This window comes from Ranitomeya variabilis, chromosome 5 (genome assembly GCF_051348905.1).
Source record: "Ranitomeya variabilis isolate aRanVar5 chromosome 5, aRanVar5.hap1, whole genome shotgun sequence".
NCBI classification, from domain to species: domain Eukaryota; kingdom Metazoa; phylum Chordata; class Amphibia; order Anura; family Dendrobatidae; genus Ranitomeya; species Ranitomeya variabilis.
In genome coordinates, this window is record NC_135236.1 from 314821151 (window position 1) to 314847676 (window position 26526).

The window sequence follows — 26526 nt, forward strand, 5'->3', positions numbered from 1 at the left end:
AAACGTCACAAGACTGCACAAAGCCTCGCACATCTCGTGACAGGGAAGGCCACCAGAAGGACCTTGCCACCAAATCCCTGGTACCAAAAATGCCAGGATGACCTGCCAACGCAGAAGAATGAACCTCAGAGATTACTCTACTGGTCCAATCATCAGGAACAAACAGTTTATCAGGTGGGCAACGATCAGGTCTATCCGCCTGAAACTCCTGCAAGGCCCGCCGCAGGTCTGGAGAAACGGCTGACAATACCACTCCATCCTTAAGGATACCTGTGGGCTCAGAGTTACCAGGCGAGTCAGGCTCAAAACTCCTAGAAAGGGCATCCGCCTTAACATTCTTAGAACCCGGTAGGTATGACACCACAAAATTAAACCGAGAGAAAAATAATGACCAGCGCGCCTGTCTAGGATTCAGACGCCTGGCGGTCTCAAGATAAATCAAATTTTTGTGGTCCGTCAATACCACCACCTGATGTCTGGCCCCCTCAAGCCAATGGCGCCACTCCTCAAAAGCCCACTTCATGGCCAAAAGCTCCCGATTCCCAACATCATAATTCCGCTCAGCGGGCGAAAATTTACGGGAAAAGAAGGCACAAGGCCTCATCACGGAGCAGTCAGAACTTTTCTGCGACAACACTGCCCCAGCTCCGATCTCAGAAGCGTCGACCTCAACCTGAAAAGGTAGAGCAACATCAGGCTGACGCAACACAGGGGCAGAGGAAAAACGGCGCTTAAGCTCCCGAAAGGCCTCCACAGCATCAGGGGACCAATCAGCAACATCAGCACCCTTCTTAGTCAAATCGGTCAATGGCTTAGCAATATCCGAAAAACCAGCAATAAATCGACGATAAAAGTTAGCAAAGCCCAAAAATTTCTGAAGACTCTTAAGAGAAGAGGGCTGCGTCCAATCACAAATAGCTTGAACCTTGACAGGATCCATTTCAATGGAAGAGGGGGAAAAAATATATCCCAAAAAGGAAATCCTCTGTACCCCAAAAACACACTTAGAACCCTTCACACACAAAGAATTAGACCGCAAAACCTGAAAAACCCTCCTGACTTGCTGGACATGAGAGTCCCAGTCATCCGAAAAAATCAGAATATCATCCAGATACACAATCATAAATTTATCCAAATAATCGCGAAAAATATCATGCATAAAGGACTGGAAAACTGACGGAGCATTTGAAAGACCAAAAGGCATCACTAAATACTCAAAGTGGCCCTCGGGCGTATTAAATGCGGTTTTCCACTCATCCCCCTGCCTGATTCGCACCAAATTATACGCCCCACGAAGGTCAATCTTAGAGAACCACTTGGCCCCCTTTATGCGAGCAAACAAATCAGTCAGCAACGGCAATGGGTATTGATATTTAACAGTGATTTTATTCAAAAGCCGATAATCAATACATGGTCTCAAAGAGCCGTCTTTTTTTGACACAAAGAAAAAACCGGCTCCTAAGGGAGATGACGATGGACGAATATGTCCCTTTTCCAAGGACTCCTTTATATATTCTCGCATAGCAGCATGTTCAGGCACAGACAGATTAAATAAACGACCCTTTGGGTATTTACTACCCGGGATTAAATCTATGGCACAATCGCACTCTCGGTGCGGAGGTAACGAACCAAGCTTGGATTCTTCAAAGACGTCACGATAGTCAGACAGGAACTCAGGAATTTCAGAGGGAATAGATGATGAAATGGAAACCACAGGTACATCCCCATGAGCCCCCTTACATCCCCAGCTCAACACAGACATAGCTCTCCAGTCGAGGACTGGGTTGTGAGATTGCAGCCAAGGCAATCCTAGCACCAAATCATCATGTAGATTATACAGCACCAGAAAGCGAATAATCTCCTGGTGATCCGGATTAATACGCATAGTTACTTGTGTCCAGTATTGTGGTTTATTATTAGCCAATGGGGTGGAGTCAATCCCCTTCAGAGGAATAGGAGTCTCCAAAGGCTCTAAATCATACCCACAGCGTTTGGCAAAGGACCAATCCATAAGACTCAAAGCGGCGCCAGAGTCGACATAGGCGTCCGTGGTAATAGATGACAAAGAGCAAATCAGGGTCACAGATAGAATAAACTTAGACGGTGAGGTGCAAATGGAAACAGATTTACCAAGCTTTTTAGTGCGTTTAGAGCATGCTGATATAACATGAGTAGAATCACCACAATAGAAACACAACCCATTTTTCCGTCTAAAATTCTGCCGCTCGCTTCGGGACAGAATTCTATCACACTGCATACTCTCTGGCGACTTCTCAGTGGACACCGCCAGATGGTGCACTGGTTTGCGCTCCCGCAAACGCCAATCGATCTGAATAGCCATTGTCATGGACTCATTCAGACCCGCAGGCACAGGGAACCCCACCATAACATCCTTAATGGCATCAGAGAGACCCTCTCTGAAAGTCGCCGCCAGGGCGCACTCATTCCACTGAGTAAGCACAGACCATTTACGGAATCTTTGGCAGTAAATTTCCGCTTCATCTTGCCCCTGAGATAGGGACATCAAAGTTTTTTCTGCCTGAAGCTCCAAATGAGGTTCGTCATAAAGCAACCCCAAGGCCAGAAAAAACGCATCCACATTGAGCAACGCAGGATCCCCTGGTGTCAATGAAAAAGCCCAGTCTTGAGGGTCGCCCCGGAGCAAGGAAATCACAATCCTGACCTGCTGTGCAGGGTCTCCGGCAGAGCGAGATTTCAGGGACAAAAATAATTTGCAATTATTTCGAAAATTCTGAAACCCAGATCTATTCCCCGAGAAAAATTCCGGCAAAGGAATTCTCGGCTCAGATACAGGTGCATGACAAACAAAATCTTGCAAATTTTGTACCTTCGTGGCGAGATTATTCAAACCTGCAGTTACACTCTGAAGATCCATTACAAACAGGTGGACACAGAGCCATTCAAGGGTTAAGAGGAGGTAAGAAGCAGCTAGACAGCAATTAAGGGCTAGACAGCAAAACTCTGAAGGGAAAAAAAAAAAAAAAAATTTCCCTTAAACACTTCTCTATCTCCTGCTTCAGCCCAAACAATTAACACTTTGTGGGCCGGTCAAACTGTCATGATCTCAATGGCAAGAGAACATAGCATCAGCATATATAGGAACTAGCTCTTGGAAGATGGGAACTGAGCTGACCATGAACTAAACCTAACACACAACTAGCAGTGGCCGGGTAGCATGCCTACGTTGATTCTAGATGCCCAGCACCAGCCGGAGGACTAAATAATGCTAGCAGAGGAAAATAAGTCCTAGCTCACCTCTAGAGAAATACCCCGAAAGGAGACAGAGGCCCCCCACATGTATTGGCGGTGAATTAAGATGAAATAACAAAACGTAGTATGAAAATAGGTTTAGCAAATTTGAGGTCCACTTACTACATAGCAGAAGACAGAAAGAACACTTTCATGGTCAGCTAAAAACCCTATCAAAACACCATCCAGAAATTACTTTAAAACTCTGGCATTAACTCATAACACCAGAGTGGCAATTCCTGTTCACAAGAGCTTTCCAGACACAGTAACGAAACTACAGCTGTGAACTGGAACAAAAATGCAAAAACAAACATGGACAAGAGTCCAACTTATCTAGTAGTTGTCTAGGAGCAGGAACAAGCACAGAGAGGCTTCTGATAACATTGTTGACCGGCAAGCAACTAACAAAGCAGCAAGGTTATATAGCGACTCCCACATCTTGATGGGAACAGGTGAACAGAGAAGATGAAGACACCAGTTCAATTCCACCAGTAGCCACCGGGGGAGCCCAGAATCCAAATTCACAACAGGCATCGCCATGAATTCCCTGGCAACCCCAACTTGACACAGACATTGCTTTCCAATCCAGGACTGGATTAAGAGCCTGCAACCATGGCAGACCCAACACGACAACATCATGCAAATTATGTAGCACAAGAAAGCGAATCACCTCCTGATGTGCAGGAGCCATGCACATGGTCACTTGAGTCCAGTACTGAGGTTTATTTTTGGCCAATGGCGTAGCATCAATTCCCTTTAGTGGAATAGGAAATTGTAAAGGCTCCAAGATAAAACCACAGCGCCTGGCAAATGACAAATCCATCAAATTCAGGGCGGCACCTGAATCCACAAAAGCCATAACTGAGTAGGATGACAGAGAGCAAATCAAAGTAACAGACAAAATGAATTTAGGTTGTACAGTACCAATGGTGACAGACTTGGTGAACCTTTTTGTGCGCTTAGAACACTCTGAGATAACATGAGCAGAATCACCACAGTAAAAGCACAACCCATTCTGGCGTCTGTGGTTTTGCCGTTCAACTCTGGTCAGAATCCTGTCGCATTGCATAGGTTCAGGTTTCTGCTCAGAAAATTCCGCCAGATGGTGCACAGGTTTGCGTTCCCGCAAACGCCGATCAATCTGAATGGCCAAAGACATTGACTCATTCAGACCCGCAGGTGTGGGGAACCCCACCATAACATCTTTAAGGGCTTCAGACAGACCCTTTCTGAAAATCGCCGCCAGGGCGCACTCATTCCATTGAGTGAGCACAGACCACTTCCTAAACTTCTGACAGTAAAGCTCTGCTTCATCTTGACCCTGAGAGAGAGCCAGCAAAACCTTCTCTGCTTGGTCTACCAGATTTGGTTCCTCATAAAGTACTCCAAGCGCTAGAAAAAACGCATCCACATTTAGCAATGCAGGATCTCCTGGCGCCAGAGAGAATGCCCAATCTTGAGGGTCGCCACGTAACAAAGAGATAATAATTTTAACTTGCTGAACAGAATCACCAAAGGAGCGAGGTCTCAGAGAAAGGAATAACTTACAATTATTCTTAAAGTTCAAAAACCTAGATCTGTCTCCGGAGAACAGTTCAGGAATTGGTATTTTAGGCTCTGACATAGGACTGCGGACTACATAATCCTGAATGCCCTGCACCCTTGCAGTGAGATGATCCACACTAGAAGACAGACTCTGAATGTCCATATCTGCAACTAAATTCAGAACCACCCAAAGATTAAGGGGAGGGGAGAGGCTAAACACAGTGCAGAAAAAAAAAAAAAAAATGACTTCAGGATTTCTCTTCTCCCTCTTCTGCTGCTCTAACACTTTGTGGCCTGCTGTACTGTTATGGTCCGGTGGTAGGACCTCAAAACTGACCTGACACATATGACCAGAATATAGGACAAGTTCTGGGGATGTGGCAGCTATACTGACCGCAATCCTGATCCTATCCACACACACTAAAGGCAGCCGTGGAGCGTTCCTAAAATCCTAGACGCCACGTTCACAGCCTGAGAAACTGACTACCCCTAGAGAGAAAGCAAAGACCTCACTTGCCTCAGAGAAATAACCCCAAAGTTATAGATAGCCCTCACAAATAATAACGGTTAGTTAAGGGGAAAAGACAAACGTAGAAATGAAACAGGTTAAGCAAATGAGGCCCGCTAATACTAGATAGACAGAAAATAGATAGGAGTCTGTGCGGTCAGTACAAAAACTATCAAAAATAAACCACGCAGAGAATGCAAGAACTCACGATGTGAGGGGCGCACTCTGCACCCCGGAACTAACCAGCCAGCAAAAAATCACATAAAAGCAAGCTGGACTGAACTCATTATATACTGAGAAACGTTTTCAAGGAAATAATGAGCAAACAAACTTAGCTTCTCCAGCAGGAGACTGGTCACAAGGAATATTCAGGAGAACTCAGAAACAGGACTGAATACACCGACAGCAGGCAACAAATGAAGGGCCAGGTGAATTAAATAGGCCCAGCATAGCAGGAAATGAATCAGCAGAGCCCAGCCAAGACCAGCCATATCACTAAAGGCCACCAGAGGGAGCCCTAGAACAAACTCACACAGTACCGCTCATGACCACAGGAGGGAGCCCGAGAACGGAATTCACAACAATATAGAAACCCTGCTAATCTTATTAACATTCAGTGCTTCTCCTATCGCTTTCCACTGTGCTCTCTGGAATGCACGGTCTGTGTGTAACAAACTAACTTACATTCACGATCTTTTCCTCTCTAATTCCCTTAACCTTCTGGCTATTACAGAAACCTGGATCCAGCACTCAGACACCACCGCCGCTGCTGCTCTCTCGTTTGGTGGGCTGAAATTTTCACATACCAACAGACCTGAGAACAGACAGGGTGGAGGTGTTGGTTTGCTCCTTTTATCACAATGTGCTTTCCAGGTCGTCCCCCCGCCCTCACTTACATTTCCTTTCTTTGAAATCCACGCCGTCAGACTCTTTAAGCCCTTCTCCTTGTGGGTGGCGGTTGTTTATCTCCCTCCAGGCTCCTCCCGCCTGTTTCTAGACCACTTTGCCACCTGGCTTACTCACTTTCTATCCTGTGACATCCCCACCCTCATCATGGGAGACTTTAACATCCCCATCAATGATCCCCTCTCCCAATCTGCCTCTCATCTTCTCTCTCTAACTTTTTCATTCGGCCTCTCACAGTTTACTAATTCTCCTATGCATGAGGACGGGAATACTCTGGACCTGGTTTTCTCCCGTCCCGGATCGCTGCACGACTTTACTAACTCCCCTCTCCCGCTCTCGGACCAAAACCTTTTTTCCTTCTCTGTCAAGAATTGTCTCCTCACCCACGACACCTCCACTTTCCACACTTATCGGAATACACGTACCATTAATACCCAGCAACTTATGGACAACCTCCACGCATCTTTAGCCCCCATCTCCTCCCTCTCCTGTCCAGACTTAGCATTGTCACACTTCAATATTACACTGAAGAATGCCCTAGATGAAGCAGCACCTTCTACATGCAGAAAGACCCAACACAGACAACTGCAACCCTGGTACACTATGCAAACACGCTTTCTTCAGCGTTGCTCAAGGTGTGCAGAGCGGCAGTGGAGAAAATCTCTTAGCAGAAGACTTCATTCACTATAAGTTCATGCTCAAAACCTATAACTCTGCCCTTTCTCTGGCCAAACAATCCTACTTCACCACCCTCATCACCTCACTATCCAACAACCCAAAACGACTTTTTGAAACCTTAAACTCCCTCCTGAAACATAAAGTACAGGCCCCATCACCAATCTCAGTGGTGAGGATCAGGCCCCTTATTTCCTAGAAAAAAATCAACCACATCCATCAGGATATCTCAGCCCAATCTCCTCAGTACCTGGATCCCCTTCCCTGCTGCACCTCAAGCTCAGTAGACATCTTTGAGCCTGTTTCAGAAGAAGTTTCCAAGCTCCTCACTTCTGCTCGGCCTACAACCTGCAACAGTGACCCCATTCCTTTACCTCTCCTGCAGTCTCTCTCACCAGTGGTCACCACTCACCTGACTAAAATATTTAACCTCTCTCTTTCTTCAGGTATCTTTCCCTCCTCATTTAAACATGCCATCATTACCCCTTTACTTAAAAAGCCATCCCTGGACCAGAACTGCACTGCTAACTACAGACCTGTCTCTAACCTTTCCTTCATCTCTAAACTCCTGGAACGCTTGGTCCACTCCCGTCTAATCCGCTATCTCTCGGATCACTCTCTTCTCGACCCCTTACAATCTGGTTTCCACTCTTTTTTAAGGGTACTGTCACACAGTGGCACTTTGGTCGCTACAACGGCACGATCCGTGACGTTCCAGCGATATAGTTACGATATCGCTGTGTCTGACACGCTACTGTGATTAGGGACCCCGCTCAGAATCGTACGTCGTAGCAGATCGTTTGAAACTTTATTTCGTTGTCAAGTGTCCCACTGTGGCGGCATAATCGCAGCGTGTAACAAAGGTGTGCACGATATTCCCAATGTCCCGTATGACTTCTACATCGCAACTACGTCATGAAATTATTGCTCCAGCGCCGTGCATTGCAAAGTGTGACCGCAGTCTACGACGCTGGAGCGATAATCAAGCGACGCTGCAACGTCACGGATCGTGCCGTCGGAGCGATCAAAGTGCCACTGTGTGACAGTACCTTAAACTCCACTGAAACTGCCCTCACTAAAGTCTCTTATGATCTAATAACAGCTAAATCCAAAGGTCATTGCTCTCTGCTGATTCTCCTGGATCTATCTGCTGCATTTGACACAGTGGATCACCAGCTCCTTCTCACTATGCTCCGCTCCATAGGCCTCAAGGACACAGCCCTCTCCTGGTTCTCCTCCTACCTCTCTGACCGCTCTTTCACTGTATCTTTTGCCGGCTCCTCTTCCTCTCCTCGTCCCCTTACTATCGGGGTTCCGCAGGGCTCAGTCCGAGGCCCCCTCCTTTTCTCTCTATACACTGGCCCTATTGGACAAACAATCAGATTTGGGTTCCAGTACCATCTCTATGCTGATGACACCCAATTATACACTTCTTCCCCTGACATCACACCTACCCTAATTCAAAATACCAAGGATTGTCTGTCTGCTCTCTGTAACATCATGTCCTCCCTCTATCTGAAGCTAAATCTCTCCAAAACTGAACTACTTGTGTTTCTCCCTTCTACTAACCTCACTCTACCCAACATCGAAATTACCTTGGAGGGTTCAACCATAACTCCCAAGCAGCATGCCCGCTGTCTTGGGGTCATATTCAACACCAAACTTTCCTTTACTCCCTATATCCGATCACTCACTCGCTCCTGTCACCTGCATCTTAAAAACATCTCCAGAATCCAACCTTTTCTCACCTTTGAAACTGCTAAGACTCTTACTGTCGCTCTTATTCATTCTTGTCTGGACTACTGCAACTCTCTTCTGATCGGTCTCCCTCTTACCAAACTTTCTCCTCTCTAATCCATCTTGAATGCAGCAGCCAGGGTCATATTTCTGTCCAGCCGCTTCACCGATGTCTCCATCTTGTGCCAGTCATTACACTGGCTACCCATTCGCTACAGGGTCCAGTATAAACTCATCTCTCTCCACAGTTCTGCACCGCCTTATATCTCCTCTCTCATCTGTCTATCGCCCTACACATGCCCTCCGTTCTACAAATGATCTAAGACTAACATCCCCCGTAATCCGAACCTCGCACCTCCGTCTCCAAGACTTCTCTCGTGCTGTGCCAGCTCTCTAGAATGCACTTCCCCAGACGATTAGATGGATACCTAGCCCCAACCTATTCAAGTGCGCTTTAAAAACCCATCTCTTCAAACAAGCCTACCACATCAACTACTCAGTAAACTAACTTTGTCCTGTTCCCTCCTTCCAAATATTATCTGCATCTGAATCTGCACCCTACTATTCATCTATCTCCACACCCTCCATGCACATGATAACTGCACTTGATACTTGACTATTGCACTTAAACACATGGGCTGATGACCGGATCATGCAGCTTTATATGAAAATCCCTATTTATTATAATTGCCAGACCTGAAATAACAATCACTTTTCACCTATTGTGTCCCCCCCATTTCCTTGTAGATTGTAAGCTTGCGAGCAGGGACCTCACCCCTAATGTCACTGTTTAAATTGTCTTTACTTGTACTGAATTTATTGTCTGTACATGTCCCCGCTTAATTGAAAGTGCTGCGGAATATGTTGGCGCTATATGAATAAAAATTATTATTATTATTATTATTATTGAAGGAGAACTCACCACCTCTCATGGCAGCCTGTTCCATTCATTGATCACCGTAACTGTCAAAATATTTTTTTTCTAATATTTAATTTGTCTCTTCCCATTCAGTTTCATCCCATTGCTTCCAGTCTTTCCTTGTGCAAATGAGAATAAAGATGATCCTTCTACAATGTGACAGCCCTTGAGATATTTGTAGACAGCTATTAAGTCTCCTCTCAGTCTTCTTTTTTGCAAGCTAAACATTCCCAGATCCTGTAACCGTTCCTCATAGGACATAGTTTGCAGATGGGTCACCATTCTGGTCGCTCTTCTCTGAACTTGCTCTAGTTTGTTGATGTCTTTTTTAAAATGTGGTGCCCAAAACTGGACACAGTATTCCAGATGAGGTCTGACCAAAGAGGAGTAGAGGGCAATAATGACTTCACGTGATCTAGACTATATGCTTCTGTTAATACGTCCCAGAATAGTATTTGCCTTTTTTGCTGCTGCATCACACTGTTGACTCATGTTCAGTCTGTGATCTATTAGTATACCCAAGTCTTTTTCATATGTGCTGTTGCTTACCCCTATTCCTCCCATTCTGTATATGCTTATAGGGAGGCTGTGTGGGCCTCATGACGCATATGGGGGAGGCTGTATTGGGGCTCATGCCGCATATAAGGGGCTGTTGGGGGGCTCATACGATATACAGAAGGGGCTGTGCTCAGGTTCAAATGATATATAGGGGGATGTCAGCATTCTTAATTCTGCTCAATATTAAGTGATACAATTAATATTAATACAATTATCAATAATATAATAATTATAATATATCGATATTAATATTGAGCCGAATTAATTTCAGCCTATTGGTTCGGCCCACCACAACAGTCAGGGTCTCTCATGTGGCCCATTGGGAAAATTAATTGCCCACCCCTGCTCTACACTATTCAATAAGTATGCTCTCATCAGGGCAAAGATGGTTATGGAGGGGAGAGAGGAGGCAGTTTGTCATCATCGCTTTTTTTGAACGGTGGACCCTGTGTTATTTTCTGTATATAGAGGTGTTACCTTACATTCTAATCCCCACTATGATAATATTGAGGATGCTCAAAAGTCATCTGTACGAAACAGAAAGTGTGTGTCTAGTATGAGACCTAGGGGTCAATATTTTCTCTTTTTATTTTTCATTTTTAATATAGACACAAAAATTAAAAATATTACATTTAACATGTTCTACCATTGAATAAAAATTGTTGTGACTGAAGAAGATGCACATTAGAATATTGGCCAGTCCTGCCAAAAATGGTGCCTTTGTGTGTCAGTAGTGTGGATGGGGTTTTTGGAGAGATATTCCAGCCATATTCCAATCTACAAAAATCCCTGTTCCAGTGCGTAGACTAGTCTGACATCATCTAAGAGTGTTCATCGGAGGACTCAAAGGCCTCGATTCATCAAGACCAGCATTCTTGCTGGTCTTAATGAGTGGATGTGCTGGAGTCAGAGGCACCTGGTTCGTTAAGTAGCGTAAGAAAAGTGGCGTGGGCTTGTATGTACCTCACCACAAATTTTACCTCAAGTTTGGACTGGACTAAGATTTCTGGTGTAAGTTACCCCATAGATTGTCATAAATTAGATGAGTTATGGTACTATGCACCCATTCCGTGTCTGTACCAACCCATCCTATTTTGGCAGAGCTGAAAGAAACTGGAGTGTAGACGCCAAAAGCCACTAAAGTTTTGTGCTAACTAAAGTTGCTCAAAAAAATCACAACTTATCAAAGTGCTTTATGCCAGATTTCTGATTAAAACTCTAATGAATCTACGCCTGAATTTTTTTTTTAGATTACCATAGTCACTCCCATAGATAATGAAAAATGAAATAGAATGCAGAGTACAGGGTATATGTATGGCTAATGGCTTCATTCAACAACAGCACGGCATGGGGAATATTATGGAAGATTAGGCCACCTAAGTCTTCTTTTTGGTGATTGGTGGAGGCTCTATTGGTGGGATCCACACTGATTTTAGAATGATCGTCTTTCCTGTGGATAAGTGATACATTTCATAAATTTGAATATCTTTGACATTTTTCTAAAGTACTTGATATTATGCAAAAAAATGGTATGATGGTATAGTCAAAAATATAATTTATAAGGATACTTTCAAGAAACAATCTCACTCGTTCTAAAAATGCTGACAATTGTTCTTGTAATAAAATCTGAACTTCATTTTGCAAAACCAGTAGGTGCTGCAATTCTAGAATTGTATTCACCAGCACTTAGATACGGTATATAAGAGACTATACAACTAGAAATGTTTCCCTGTACTAATATGTCACCCCCAAAAATCAGCAAATTGTCCCCTAGTTTATAACAAAATGATGGTTCAAACATGACCTAAAAACGTGGGAACAACATTAGTATGAAGTCTCCACTGCATCAGATCACGAGCAAAAATCATTCCTTCAACCATTAGCTAAAAGGGGCAGCGGAGATGACATCATTGGCGAGACAAAGATGTATTTGTACCAAGAATGTCATGGGTTAAAATGTAGACGGAGAAAAAATCTTACTGAGGGAGGAGATCACTGTATCCCTATTCTGAAGGACTATGTTTCTCAAAATAATGTCCAGCTGTATAATTGTGTCCAAAGCACAGGAAATGCTTCCAGAAATGAATGGAAGTGCAGAACAGCTCACACACATTGCTGTTAACACGTTGGGGCCAGTATAATAATCTTCCTCTGGTAGAATATGGTTCAGATGGAGTAGATGGAGGGCCTGCCAGGGCCATGGGGGATACTCGGTACCTGGCCGGTTCTTAAAGGGATGTGTCATGGCAGCAATGACCCGGTCCGTGGCCCTGGATGTCCAATGAAAATGATGATTAAAGGGAAAATAAGTTTATAAGAGATGATTCGTGACGCCACCTGTGGTACTCGGCTAGGAATGCCCGACGCTGCTTAAAGAGACCACTGGAGCTGATGGTGATGCAGCAGAGTTGATACAGCTCTCCACAGGTAGAGCTTAGTCCCAGGGCATTTATATTGTTCAAGATGGCAATGATGAATGTAGTGCAGGGTGAATGGCACAGTAAATAACTCCGAGGACACAGCAGGGTGCAGTTTCCACACTTTTACTCATGGCTTGAAGTGCAGGCTGGGGCACTAGTTACAGATGACAATGGAGGTCCGGGGAGCCTGCAAGCAACTTAGGATCTACTAAGCCAGATGCGTTTTGAGGCCTCCGTACTGCATTGTCCTCTGAGGTACTTGCTGCCTAAAGCTTTGCTCAGTCATCTGTTCCTTATTGTTCTGAAATACTTGCTTGTATGGCAGGCAGCTTGAGCCTATTGCAGGTGTCGCTCCTTTATGGCGGCTCCGGGCTCTGGTCTGCTGCTGTGCCTTCGGGTGTCTGCTGGGCCATGAGACCTGCAATCTCCTGCCCTCCGGATTTAGCTGCTGGGACTATTGTACCCGTCAGCCACGGACTCCTGCTTCCAGCTTCTAGCGCTGTACTCTGGGGTGAGCTTGGTCACAGCTCCACTCCCCAGGTTCTCTTTTACTTCTCTCTCCTCTCTTCACTCAGACTCTGTCCCTCTCAGTTCCAGACACTGACTCACTGCCCTTCCTCCAGGCCAGAACTCATAGAGAAGCTCCCCTGAAGCCAGGTTTAGAGCTCCCCCTTCTGGTCTGGAGTCAGGAAAAGTGTTGGATGCAGGTATGGACTGAGACTGAAATTCAGCCCTGGCATTTGAAATCAGACAGGCCCATGCTGTCCTCATCCCCAAGCACCAGATGGGATATATTACTAATATTATCCTCCATGGAGGAAAGCAAGATTTACTAAAAGACCGATATTTCTAATGATACCTTCATCACAACTCTTAACAGTATGGCTGTCTTGAGAACATAGATTCTGTTAACAACGAAGCAGACAAGGTGGCCCACAACCAGACAGGCCCTTCTGGCATTTGCCCTAATTGCCAGATGGCCAGTCCGGCCCTGGTTGGATGTAAGTGTTATCTAGTCTGGGAAACCCTCCTTGCTTCCAGGCATGTCATCACCCTCCTTGGGAGAAAGGCAATAACAATGTGGCAACTGGACTCCTGGGGTGCCACATAGACAACATGAGATAAAGAACAGGTACAATATTGATACATTCATTGCTTCTTTTTTCTATCTGATACCACAAAAGAATGACTTTTTCCTTGAATGTGGTAAGGTTGAGCAGTTCCATTGTATTATAACTCTGTTACTTTATTACCCTGGTTATTTGCAGCTGTCATATATCTTCTCAAGGAAGAAGTTCGCACTCCGCCCGTGGTACTGTGTGCTATTAAGATACACTGTGTGCTATTAGCATATACTGTGTGCTATTAGCATATATTTGGCCAGTATATGGAATACAATTTTTAACAGAAATATACACAAGAAACATGTAAATGTGTAATATCTTACAGGGTGTTGTAAGCACATTATTCCACCTAGATTCCGATTATATACCTTACAAGAACATTATAATTATTTTTTATAATAATAAGTCTCCCTAGAGAATTCAACCAAAAAAGGAGAAACTTAAAAAAGTAAAAAATAAAAAAATTAAATAACAGTAACACTCATCATCGTCATCATCCTTAGATACAATAATGGAACAAAGAATCTGCCAAAGGTGATGAAATGACTGCTTCAACAGAAGCATATTGAGGTTGTATTGACAGATGGACATGCCAGAAGGTGGCACACTAAAATATCACCATAAGGCAACTTCAAAGGTCAAGGTAAAGCAAATGAGATAGCTCAGAGGTAAAACAACAAAGGTGACCTGATCTTTGTGTTGTCTAATTAATTAACACATTTTGGATATTAGCTACATTTTCCTTTAGTTATATGATAGATTACAACAATAACAAATAAAAAGCTCTGCAATATCAGATATAACTGGCAGTTTCCAGCCATTGTGTGAACATTCATTTTCTGCGTTTCCTTCTGCAGTTATATCCCGGAGGCTGAATGTTGGCACAGGTTCAGATGTGGCAGCCTCAAAGCAATGGCTGCCACGCTTTGTTAATGGCGTAGTGTGCCTCGATGCTCTGTGCTATTTGTGTAGCCTGATTGGTCTCAGTCAATCACAGGAGAACATCAGAGACATCAAATTTGGCACTGCTACTTGTGAATGAGGACCTCCCCATGTCTTTGTGTGTAGCATGATGCAATGCTATACATCAAAGATACTCTCCTTTATTTATAATTCTAAGCAAGAATAAATCCATGATACACAATGCAATCAGTTACTCAGTACTGTGCAAAAGTTTTAGGCAGTTGTGGAAAAAATGCTGTAAAGTAAGAATGCTTTCAAAAATTAAAGTATTAATAATGTAACTTTTTATCATTTAACAAAATACAAACGGAATGAACAAAAGAAATCTAAAGCAATATTTAGTGTGACCATCCTTGGTCTTCAAAACAGTGTCAAATATTCCAGGTACACGTGCACAAAGTCAGGGATTGTGTAGCAGCCAGCTGTATGAGTAACCAACAATAGTAATTAGGTGAGTACTATCATTTTCAAATGTAGGTTGAAACACAATTATTAACCGAGACAGAAACAGATGTGTGGGAGATTAAAACTTTTTGTGAGGAATAGTGACGATGTACAATAACAAATTGTATTGTTGTACCGTGTTAGCCAGAAAAATCGATGTGAATACTTTTCTGTCCAGTGATGACAAAAGTATTCTAGGAGTGATACCTTTATTGGCTAACCAGAAAATAATATGTTTCCAAGCTTTCAGAGCACAATGGTTCCTTCTTCAGGCAAGATTACAAACTTTTCTACAAAGTGAGGTCCTGAAAGACAGATTGTTGTGGGTGTGAGAGAGGCCTTTCTGGGTCTCTGTCTCACCAGGTTATTACCCCCCCAAGCACCAGTCTCTTTAGCTTTATTGAAAGTTCACTGTCTAATTTCCTTGCCTATTGCCTGATGTCACACAGATAATGAGCTATCAATCAAGTTAAAGAGGTGAAAAAACAACCTGGAGAGATAAAGGCTCAGAAAGTACTCTGTCATGTCCAGAGAACTTAACACCTAATTTGCATAGTAATGAAAATACTAATTACATGGTAATGCACAAACAGATAGAAGTTATAAAGGTGTTGATGGATTTCCATTTCTAAGACCTACATGCCCATATACCAAAAGTTTAGTTTTTTTTTTTGTAAAGTGTGTTTACTCCTTTCTGGTTGATACATAGGTTGAAAAAAGATCTAGGTCCATCAAGTTCAACCTTCCTGCACCATTTGTAAATTTTGTCACTAATTTAACTATGACCTCCAATGTTATGTGTATCAAGGATATCAAGCCCTTTTTTAAAAGCTGTTATAGTGTCTCCCATTACTACCTTTTGTGGTAGGGCATTCCACAGTCTGACTGCTCTAACTGTAAAGAACCCTTTCCTATTTAGCGGATAGAATCGCCTTTCTTCCACCTGTAATGAGTGCCCCCTAGTCCTCAATATGGTCTTTAGAAGGAATAAGTCATGTGCCAGTGTTTTGTACTGACCACACATATACAGGTGCTTCTCACAAAATTAGAATATCATCAAAAAGTTAATTTATTTTAGTTCTTCAATACAAAAAGGGAATCTCATATATTATATAGAGTCATTACAAACAGAGTGATCTATTTCAAGTGTTTATTTCTGTTAATGTTGAAGATTATGACTTACAGCCAATGAAAACCCAAAAGTCATTATCTCAGAAAATTAGAATAATTAACAAAAAACACCTGCAAAGGCTTTCTAACTGTTTAAAAAGGTCCCTTAGTCTGTTTCATAAGGCTCCACAATCATGGGGAAGACTGCTGACTTGACAGATGTTCAGAAAGCAGTCATTGACACCCTCCACAAGGAGGGTAAGCCGCAAAAGGTCATTGCTAAAGAAGCTGGCTGTTCACAGAGTGTTGTATCCAAGAATATTTATGGAAAGTTGAGTGGAAGGAAAAAGTGTGGTAGAAAAAAGTGCACAAGCAACCGGGATAACCGCAGCCTTGAAAGGATTGTTAAGAAAAGGCCACTCAAAAATTTGGCTGAGATCCACAAGGAGTGGCCTGCTGTTGGAGTCATTGTTTCAAGATCCAACACACGCAGACAGTTCCAGGACATGGGGTGCAAGTGTCGCATTCTTTGTGTCAAGCCACTCATGACTAATAGACAACGCCAGAAGCGTCTTGGGCGTGGAAAGGAGTGCATATTCAGTTCTGTTTAATAGCGAGCACAGTGTTATCTGCAGCAGCCGGTTCCTGTCTCCTGTGACCTGCTGCTCCATCGCTGACGCACCTTCACCTCCCCACCACAGCCAGATTAGCCCCTTCAAGACGCGGCCCTTTTTCGTTTTTGCGTTTTCGTTTTTCACTTCCCTCCTTCCCAGAGCCAAAACTTTTTTATTTTTCCGCCAATATGGTCATGTGAGGGCTTATTTTTTGAAGGGCCGAGTTGTACTTTTGAACGACACCATTGGTTTTACCATGTCTTGTACTAGAAAACGGGAAAAAAATTCCAAGTGCGGTGAAATTGCAAAAAAAGTGCAATCCCACGCTTGTTTTTTGTTTGTCTTTTTTGCTAGGTTCACTAAATGCTAAAACTAACCTGTCATTGTGATTCTCTAGGTCATTACAAGTACATAGACACCTTACATGTCTAGGTTATTTTTTATATAAGTGGTGAAAAAAATTCAAAACTTTGCTTAAAAAAAAAAGCGCCATATTCCGATACCCGAAGCGTCTCCATTTTTTGTGATCTGGGGTCGGGTGAGGGCTTATCTTTTGCGCACCGAGCTGACTTTTTAATAATACCAGTTTTGTGCAGATACGTTCTTTTGATCGCCCGTTATTGCATTTTAATGCAATGTCGTGGCGACCCAAAAAACCGTAATTTTGTCGTTTTGAATTTTTTTCTACCTACGCTGTTTGGTGATCAGGTTAATGTTTTTTTTTAATTGATAGGTCCGGTGATTCTGAACGCGGCTATACCAAATACGTGTAGGTTTGATTTTTTTGTTGTTGTTTTATTTAGGATGGGGCGAAAAGGGGGTGTTTTAAACTTTTATATTTTTTATATTTTTTTCATATTTTTAAAAACATTTTTTTTTACTTGTGCCATGCTTCAATAGCCTCCATGGGAGGCTAGAAGCTGGCACAACTCGATCGGCTCAGCTACATAGCAGTGATCATCAGATCGCTGCTATGTAGCTGAAATGTAGGCTTGCTATGAGCGCCGACCACAGGGGGGCGCTCACAGCAGGCCGGCATCAGTAACCATAGAAGTCTCAAGGACCTCTATGGTTACTGTCCTGACACATTGCCGACCCCTGATCATGTGACGGGGGTCGGCGATGCGCTCATTTCCGGCCGGAAGCGGTAGTTAAATGCCGCTGTCAGCATTTGACAGCGGCATTTAACAGGTTAATCGCGATTTCACCCGCTGCTATTGCGAGCACATGTCAGCTGTACAAAACAGCTGACATGTCGCGACTTTGATGCGGGCTCACCGCGGAGCCCACATCAAAGGGGGAGGCACGACATGCGCAGTAATAGTATGGCTCATGTCGTGAAGGGGTTACTGACATCCAGACTATAAGACGCACCACTTCATTTTCCTCCACATTTTTGGAGGAAAAAAGTGCGTCTTATAGTCCGAAAAATATGGTAAATGAAAAGTGAATGAATGAAGAAGCAAAGCAATATTTGTTTGACAACCCTTTGCCTTCAAAAACAGCAATAATTCTTGTAAATATGCTTGCAGTTTTTAAATTTTTTTGACAGAGCAGTCAAAACAGCTACCTTGTGTTCCAGTGTGTTGGCTACTTTAGGCAGGAAATATTCACTGCTTTCCACTCCCATAGGTGTGGAATGCAATGATTATTCCTTCCCTTCCCAATCGCCTCCAAGACTTCTCCCGAATATCACCCATCCTCTGGAATTCAGTGCCCCAACACATCCGGTTATCCACTTCTTTTGGATCCTTTAAAAGAAACCTGAAATCCCACCTCTTCAAAGAAGCTTACAGCCTGTAAAGACCACACGGCCACCTCAACACCATTGGAGCTCCTGCAACCCTCAACCTATTGTCTTCTTCCCCATAATCCTGTAGAATGTAAGCCCGCAAGGGCAGGGTCCTCTTCCCTCTGTACCAGTCTGTCATTGTTAGTTTTGTTTACTGTAAGTGATATTTGTATTTTGATGTAACCCCTTCTCATGTACAGCACCATGTAATTAATGGTGCTATATAAATAAATAATAATAATAGCTGCACACGTGAAAGCCTGGCAGCTGCAGGAACCCAGCATCTGCAGCTGACACTGTGCTCGCTAAAGAGCAATGAATACTCACTGTGCTCCATGCACACAGTCCCAGTGTGGAGAACAGTAAGTATTCTGGCAGCTGTCCTCGGCGGCTTGTAAGCAGCGCATGATGTCACTGCCATGCGCTGCTTATGAGCATAAAGCAGCTGCTGGCACCGGAGAAGGACACTGCAAGGATGTGCAGGGAAGGTAAGAATATTTTTTTTCTTCTGGGGCCATGCATACCAGGATGGGGAAGGTGGCTATTATATCTGGATAAGGATAAGGCCATGCATACCACGATAGGGATTGGGGCCAATCATACCAGGATAAGGATGGGGCCATGCATATCAGGATGGAGATGTGGTTCCTGCATATCAGGATAGGGATTGGGGCCAATGAAACCAGGATAAGGATGGGACCATGCATGGCAGGATAAAGATGGGTCCCTGCATACCAGGATAAGGATGGGGCCATGCATACCAAGATAAGGATGGGGGCCATGCATAGCAGTATAAGGATGGGGTCATGCATAACAGGATAAGGATGGGGCCATGCATACAAGGATGGGGGTGGGGGCCAATCATGCCAGGACAAGGATGGGCCATGTATTCCAGGACACCAGATGTGGTCCCTGCATACTAGGATAGATATTGGGGCCATTTATAACAGAACGGAAATGAAGGCCCTGCATTCCAAGATAAGGATGGGTCCCTGCATACCAGGATGGGGATGGGGGTCAATCCTACCAGGATAAGGAAGGGGCCATGCATACCAGGACAGAGATTTGGGCCCTGCATACCAGGATTGGGATGGGGGCCATGCATACCAGGACAGAGATAGGGGCGTTGCATACCAGGATGATGATGAGGGGGCCATGTATACCAGGATGAGGGCTATTAAGTATAGAATTGACAACATTTTTTGCTTCCATTTTGTTTTTTCAATTTCCTCCTCTAAAGCTTAGGTGTGTCTTATGGTTCGGTGCATCTTATAGTCCGAAAACTACAATAGTTACTAGATAAAATGAAACTATTAACGCTTCTATTGTTCAAAGCATTCTTACCTTACAAAAGTTATGGGCAGGTGTGGTAAAATGTTACAAAGTACTGTAAAAGACGGGTTGTTTCTATTGTCGCAGATGATGCCAAGCTATGTAGTAGCACAGTGCAGTCTACAGAAGATGTAAGTTGCAAGTTGACTTGGACAAACTGAGCATTTTGGGCACCCACTGAGCAGATAAGGTTCAATGTGTCTAAATGTAAAGTTATCCACTGAACACTAATTGTTTATGGAAATCATATATTCTATGGGAACTAAAACTAGGAGAGTCACTTATAGGCCATGTTCACTCATTTAGTATTTGGTCAATACTTCACATCAATATTTGTAAGCCAAAACCAGGAGTAAGGGAAAAATGCCAAAGTGGTGACGTATTTCTATTATACTTTTCCTCTGATTGACGCACTCCTGGCTTTGGCTTACACATACCGAGGTAAAATACTGACCAAATACTGAATGTGTGAACATGTCCATAGAGAAGAATCTGGGTGTACTTGTAGATCTCAAATTACTTAACAGGATGAAATATCAATCAGCTGTTTCTAAGTCTAGCAGTATATTGCCATGTATTAAAAATGGGACAGAGGCATAATGCTACCACTTTAAGAAACATTAGTTCAGTCTCATATAGATGAAATGGTACAGCGAAAAACCACAAATCTGATAAGGGACATGCAAGATCTAAATTATAAAGACAAGTTAAAAGAATTACATTAATTTACTATTGAGAGACATCTAATGGGGATATGATTACTTTGTACAAAAACATAAATGTCCCATAAAAAATTATGGACAAAAACTTTTATTTGAATATGTCTATGCTTTTTTGTAGAATAAAATAATAAATACTTTGTAAAATTCTTGTTCTGAATGTTGACTCATTCAATCGACTCGTGAGAACTGGAGGGAATAATTTGTTCTTTTAGGGTATGTTTCCACGGTCAGTAAACGCTGCTTGTTTGACGCTGCAGCGTCAAACAAACAGCGTCCAGATGTTCCAGCATAGTGGAGGGGATTTTATGAAATCCCGTCTCTACTATGCGTGGAAACCCGCACGCGGCGGCCCTGCGACTACGGACATGCTGCGCGTCTTTTCAGAACGCAGCATGTCCGTACACCTTGCGGGGACGCAGCGTCCCCGCAAGGCATATCACAGGGCCCTATGGCGAGGGGTGCGATGATCCCGGATGTGTACTGTACACATCCGGCACCATCGCGTCCCATTAAGGGGGCGGGGCTTAGCGCCGAGCGGCTTCGCCGCTGCGGCGATCCCGCCAGCGAAACGGACCGTGGAGACGTACCCTCAGGGCAGATTGGTGTATTCATTATGGTTGCACCTACACCCCCTTCCTTTATCATCTACCATCCCTTGGTGAACTTGATTGACATGTGTCCTCTTTCAACCGTACTAAATATGTAACTATAAGTATTCCCTAATTTGTTTTTTGTTTGTGGAATCCAATAGAAACAAACGTTTTGAATGAAATGTGAGGAATTTGGAGATGAAGTAGGAGTAGGGCTACATAGAGGCTGTGATAATTTTAAGTGCTAAAGGTCTACTATAAAAAAAATAATATCATAGTAATAATAACTATGTCCAATTTTATATATAGAATCAACCTATTTTATGATGTTTAAAGTGAACCCCACACATTAAAAATTCAGTCCACTCTCCAGGCAGCAGGCTATAGAGAAGAAGACGTTGAACAGAGTGATATTTTGCTGAAAAATATTCTGTCTAAGCCATGTTTTAGTGTTGTTCTAACATAGCCATATTTTGTCACAATTTGGGTATGTTCACACAAATGTATTTTTGGGCCTCATAAAAAAAGGACCTCACATACGCTACACATATGCCAATGGTAATGAATGGGCACATACACATTGGACTAACAGTCTGTTTGAAAAAAAGTAGCATGTTCTAGTTTGATGTAGTTTTTGGATGAGACTTGCCTATATATTTTATTGGGTGGGTAAAAAAAAAACAGATGCCACACTTACGCCTTCTCGATTTAATGCAATTATTAACATAAGAAACTGTATTTGTCCTTGCATTATTTTTTAATTATTGATGTATAAAAATAGATATCACAATGCTACCATATGCATGTAAAATAAATTACATACAGACAGCATAAGCATTACATATGTATAACAATGTGGATGAAAAATGGTTTGATTTTTTCTCAGTGAAAATCAGATATTTTTTCAAACTCAAATATAAACTTAGCATTTCAGATATATTTTGTTAAAGGAGTTGCTTCGACAAAATAAAAATGTGTCCAGGGCAGTGGATATGGAAAAAAACAAACTCAGTCATAACAACCAACCGTCTCCCACCTGAACCCACCAAGACTACTCTGTGATCTGTGCACAAAAAGGAAGCCGTAATGTCGCCATTCCACCAGCAGCTGAACTGATGCTGCCTGTGATTGGCTGCAGTGGTCAAATCACTTGATCAGCGCCTCATCGGATGTTTGTTATTTTTTACATATTCAGTCCATTGAGCAAAGTCTTATTTTGCCCGGACAATACCATTCAGAAAGTATATCTGAAAGTGTGATAAATACTGCCATGGTAAAGAATCACCTAGAGACTCATCAATATTGCCATGTATGAATCTACTCTATGATTATGGGCACAATCAGATGTTGTAGTAACGCATCCTTGGATGATGGTGCCAATATGGAAAGGGGAACATTTCTCTCTAATGGAATGGCTGTTTACATAGCTGTAATATGAACGAATGTTCATTGAAGATAAGATGAGGAGCATTTTTTTTTCTTTTTACCAGACTTGGTATTGGATGTGTGCGCTCTAACATTCCTAATCTGTGCAGTAAACTGTCACATAGCGAGGTTCTGAAGATTTCATTAACATACTTTCACATACTGTATTGTTTTGAGAATGGAACATTTCTTCTTGATAAATGCACCAATGTCCTATGTAGGTGACCCCTACATAGCAGCAACTCTGCCCTTTTTAATACATTACCAGGATATGCATTTTTTTTAGTACTGACATAAACATGAGGTTGTGATCGCCTGAACCCTTCTCTTTCATTAACTCAGCTGTTCACACTCATTTTTACTAATGGTGTGTTTTCTATGGCAAGATTTAATTACACGCAGTGATTTGAAAGTCAAAGAATGCAGCCAAAATAAGTTGATGTATAATTTATGCTCTCCAATTTCCTAACAAAAACTCCCATTTTAAAAAGAATCTAATAACGTTCTCATGCTTAATTAATCCACAACATTTATTATTCTTAAGACATAATACTCATTTCTTTATAAGACCTTCTCGAAGATAATTTACTCTGGTGGATGTCCTTATTAAGAGAATCATCAGGGGAATTAACACAGCATCTTCATGTGTGAAGCTTCATTGGTTTATTGTGTATAGTCTAGTTCATGTTTTATTCACTACATCATCTATTTTCCCATATTGCTAATAATGATGGAAAAGCTGCTTACAGAGTGTGCATGTTGCCTTAAATTGGTAGTGGCACGATCATTGCTCAAGCTACCTCCAAGAAATCAACAGAACATCGTCTTCTGACTTACAAGACGCTATGGCTTTACATAGGTCTACTCCTTGATATATAAATGACATTTTCAGAAATGTAAACACCTGAGTCTTTCATCTTCAATATGATGAGACGTGTTTTTTCCCCTTCATCTTTTCTTTCTAATTTTTATTACTTCATTTTTCCTTTACTTTGACAGTGCAGTAGAATTGTTATATTCCATATTAGTGTTGAGCATTCCGATACTGCAAATATCGGGTATCGGCCGATATTTGCTGTATCAGAATTCCGATACCGAGTTCCGATATTTTTGCGATATCGGAAATCGGAATCGGAAGTGTGCGGTGCGTATGGTTCCCAGGGTCTGGAGGAGTGGAGACTCTCCTTCAGGCCCTGGGATCCATATTCATGTAAAAAATAAATAATAAAAAATATTGATATACTCACCCCTCCGGCGGACCCTGGCTCTTAGCGGTGCCTCCGTTCCTAAGAATGCAGGGAGTGAAGGACCTTCGATGACGTCGCGGCTTGTGATTGGTCGCGTGAGCGGTCACATGAGCGGTCACGCGACCAATCACAAGCCGCGACGTCATCGAAGTTCCTTCACTCTGCATTCTTAGGAACGGAGGCAGACGCTTGGACCGGTGAGAGCCAGGGGCCGTCCGAGGGGTGAGTATATCCATATTTTTTATTTTTATTCTTTATTTTTTACATGAATATGGATCCCAGGGCCTGAAGGAGAGTTTCTTCTCCTTCAGACCCTGGGGACCATTCCGATATTTTGTGTCCCATTGATATGCATGGGTATCGGGTATCGGTATCGGCGATATCCGATATTTTTTGGATATCGGCCGATCCAATCCGATACCGATACCTTTGCATATCGGAAGGTATCGCTCAACACTATTCCATATACCAAATCCAGTTTCTCCTGTACAAGCTATGCACAATATGATGTAGTACCTTTCCAAAATCAATTAAATGCATCACTAAGTAATAACTATAGGACCTCGGTTCATCAAAGAGTTAACATCAGAAAACTGGAGTATAACACATTGAAAAGTCACAAAATTTTAGTGCACCGCAAACTTGCCAAAAATGTTGTGACTTTTGCCTATTTCAAGCAGCTTAGCCAAAATGGATGAGGCTGCGGATAAGTTGTGGCGGGACAGGACAAAGGCCATCAATTTCTTTAAAAGTTGTGGAATTTCTTATGCCAGAAATATTATTCCACTTATTGAATGGACTAACATTTCTGGTGACATGCATGCTACTGAGATGTGTTGAAATCAGTAAGTGGCAAGTGTCTCTTAATGAAATTGGCGCCTCTTATTGCTGCACCCCACCCATTGAGGCTGGCAGACAAGATGCCAGTGTTAATGAATCGGGTTCATAGTTTTTCAAACTTGCTAACATGACTGTTGGTAAAAAAAAAAAGAGTTTAAGCACCTCTCTGACGTCACTGCGGGACCATATTTTACAACAGTCTGTTGAAAACCCCCACATCAGTCAGTATACCCCAAAGTTCAGGGGGTATACTGACTGATGTGGGGGTTTTCAACAAACTGTTGTAAAATATGGTCTTTTTTTCTGAAGGCTAAGGCTAGACCCTTATTTCCTATAGCTATAATTTTTTTTAGCTTGAAAGGTTGCACAAGATATGGCAACCTTACCCTAGATTCTGATGGCCATTACATTTTATCAAACAAAAAGTTCATGTTCACAGCTTCTTTCCATCTGTCATCATGTAGAAGCTACACTAACCTTTCCATGCTAGCCCTCCTATTACGGATGCATTATTAATTTACGGACACTTGAGATAGCAACTGATAACTGTACTCTCTTAACCCCTTCACCAGTATACCTCACCCACTACTCAATTCAATTTTCAACTCTCTTTATTCGTTTTCTATTTTCATCCTAAAAGGAAACTCTCACTGTTGTATGTCTGTTTCATATACTGTATGTTATCTTGTTATGGGGCAGATGAAGGCACACTAAAAAAATAAAAATTGGTTCCTGCTCTCACACTGTCTTATGAAATGATGACCTTGAACTAGAGATGATCAAATCTGCCAAAATTCAAATTAGTTAAGTCATGTGGATTTTATAAGGGAAATTCAATTTACAGTGAAGTTATGTGATGAGGATTTTCCTTATTATACCTTGATGTCTCCCCAGACCCCAGAGCATAATAAACATATGTTGTAAAAAAATTCCCCTAGCCTGTCATCTAGTCCTCCTTATCTCTTTTTTTCACCTCCCCCTTTTTCCCCCACTATCCTTTTTGGCTTCTTCCATGCAGATTGTGGTTTCTGGCTTAACAAGGCCTTTAAAGTCACTTTGCGCCATGCCGTCACTCGGTTGACATGAATCCTAATGCACAGTGAAGTCAGAAGTTTTTTCAAGCAAGAAGCCATGGTCTGAAGTGAAGAAGATAAAGAGGATGCCCGCAATGGTGGAAGGGAAAAGGAAGAGGTGGGAAGAAGCGGACAGAGGGCTGTGGGAAAGGTGCTATGGGTAAGTAGTGAAGTGGGTATTATTATGCTTTTAAACTATTGGCCTGGCCTTCTAACGTTCAGCAAAATGGCAGCTGCAGCTGTATGGTAATTTCCTAAATTTGAGTAGAGTGAATTGCAAAAAATCCATTTTTTTTTTTTTAATTTGAGGATAAGTCAATGCCACTCGAAGAAATTAGCCCACCTCTATTCAGAACTTGCTGTCCATCTCCAACCTGTTCCTTTCCCCAGAGAGGGAAGGGCATCATAAACCTTTGGTCATGTTCTCCTGACTTTACTAATTGTGCTGTGAATGTGGAAGAAGCAGAACAAAGGGCAAAGTAGAGTTTATGTTCTTATACCACAACTATCTAAATAATATCTCATGCACCTTATCACTCAATTTATAACCAATTTAATAGGGAGGGCTATTATTTTTTATTAATGATTTACTATTTACTTTTGATTAACTTATTCAGTTTAGAACTGCAAATTTTCCTTTCTAGTTAAATGCCCACAGCTCATCTTCCATTACTTGTCTGTTAATGTTGCTTAAAGTTGGTTTCTGACCATT

The 26526-nt window shown here is 42.5% G+C and overlaps 1 protein-coding gene across 7 annotated transcripts in view; it reads right to left on the reverse strand.

The window, feature by feature from the left end:
- FRMD4A (FERM domain containing 4A) overlaps positions 1–26526 on the reverse strand; it is a 584036-nt gene that overhangs the window by 290090 nt on the left and 267420 nt on the right. The window lies entirely within an intron of this gene.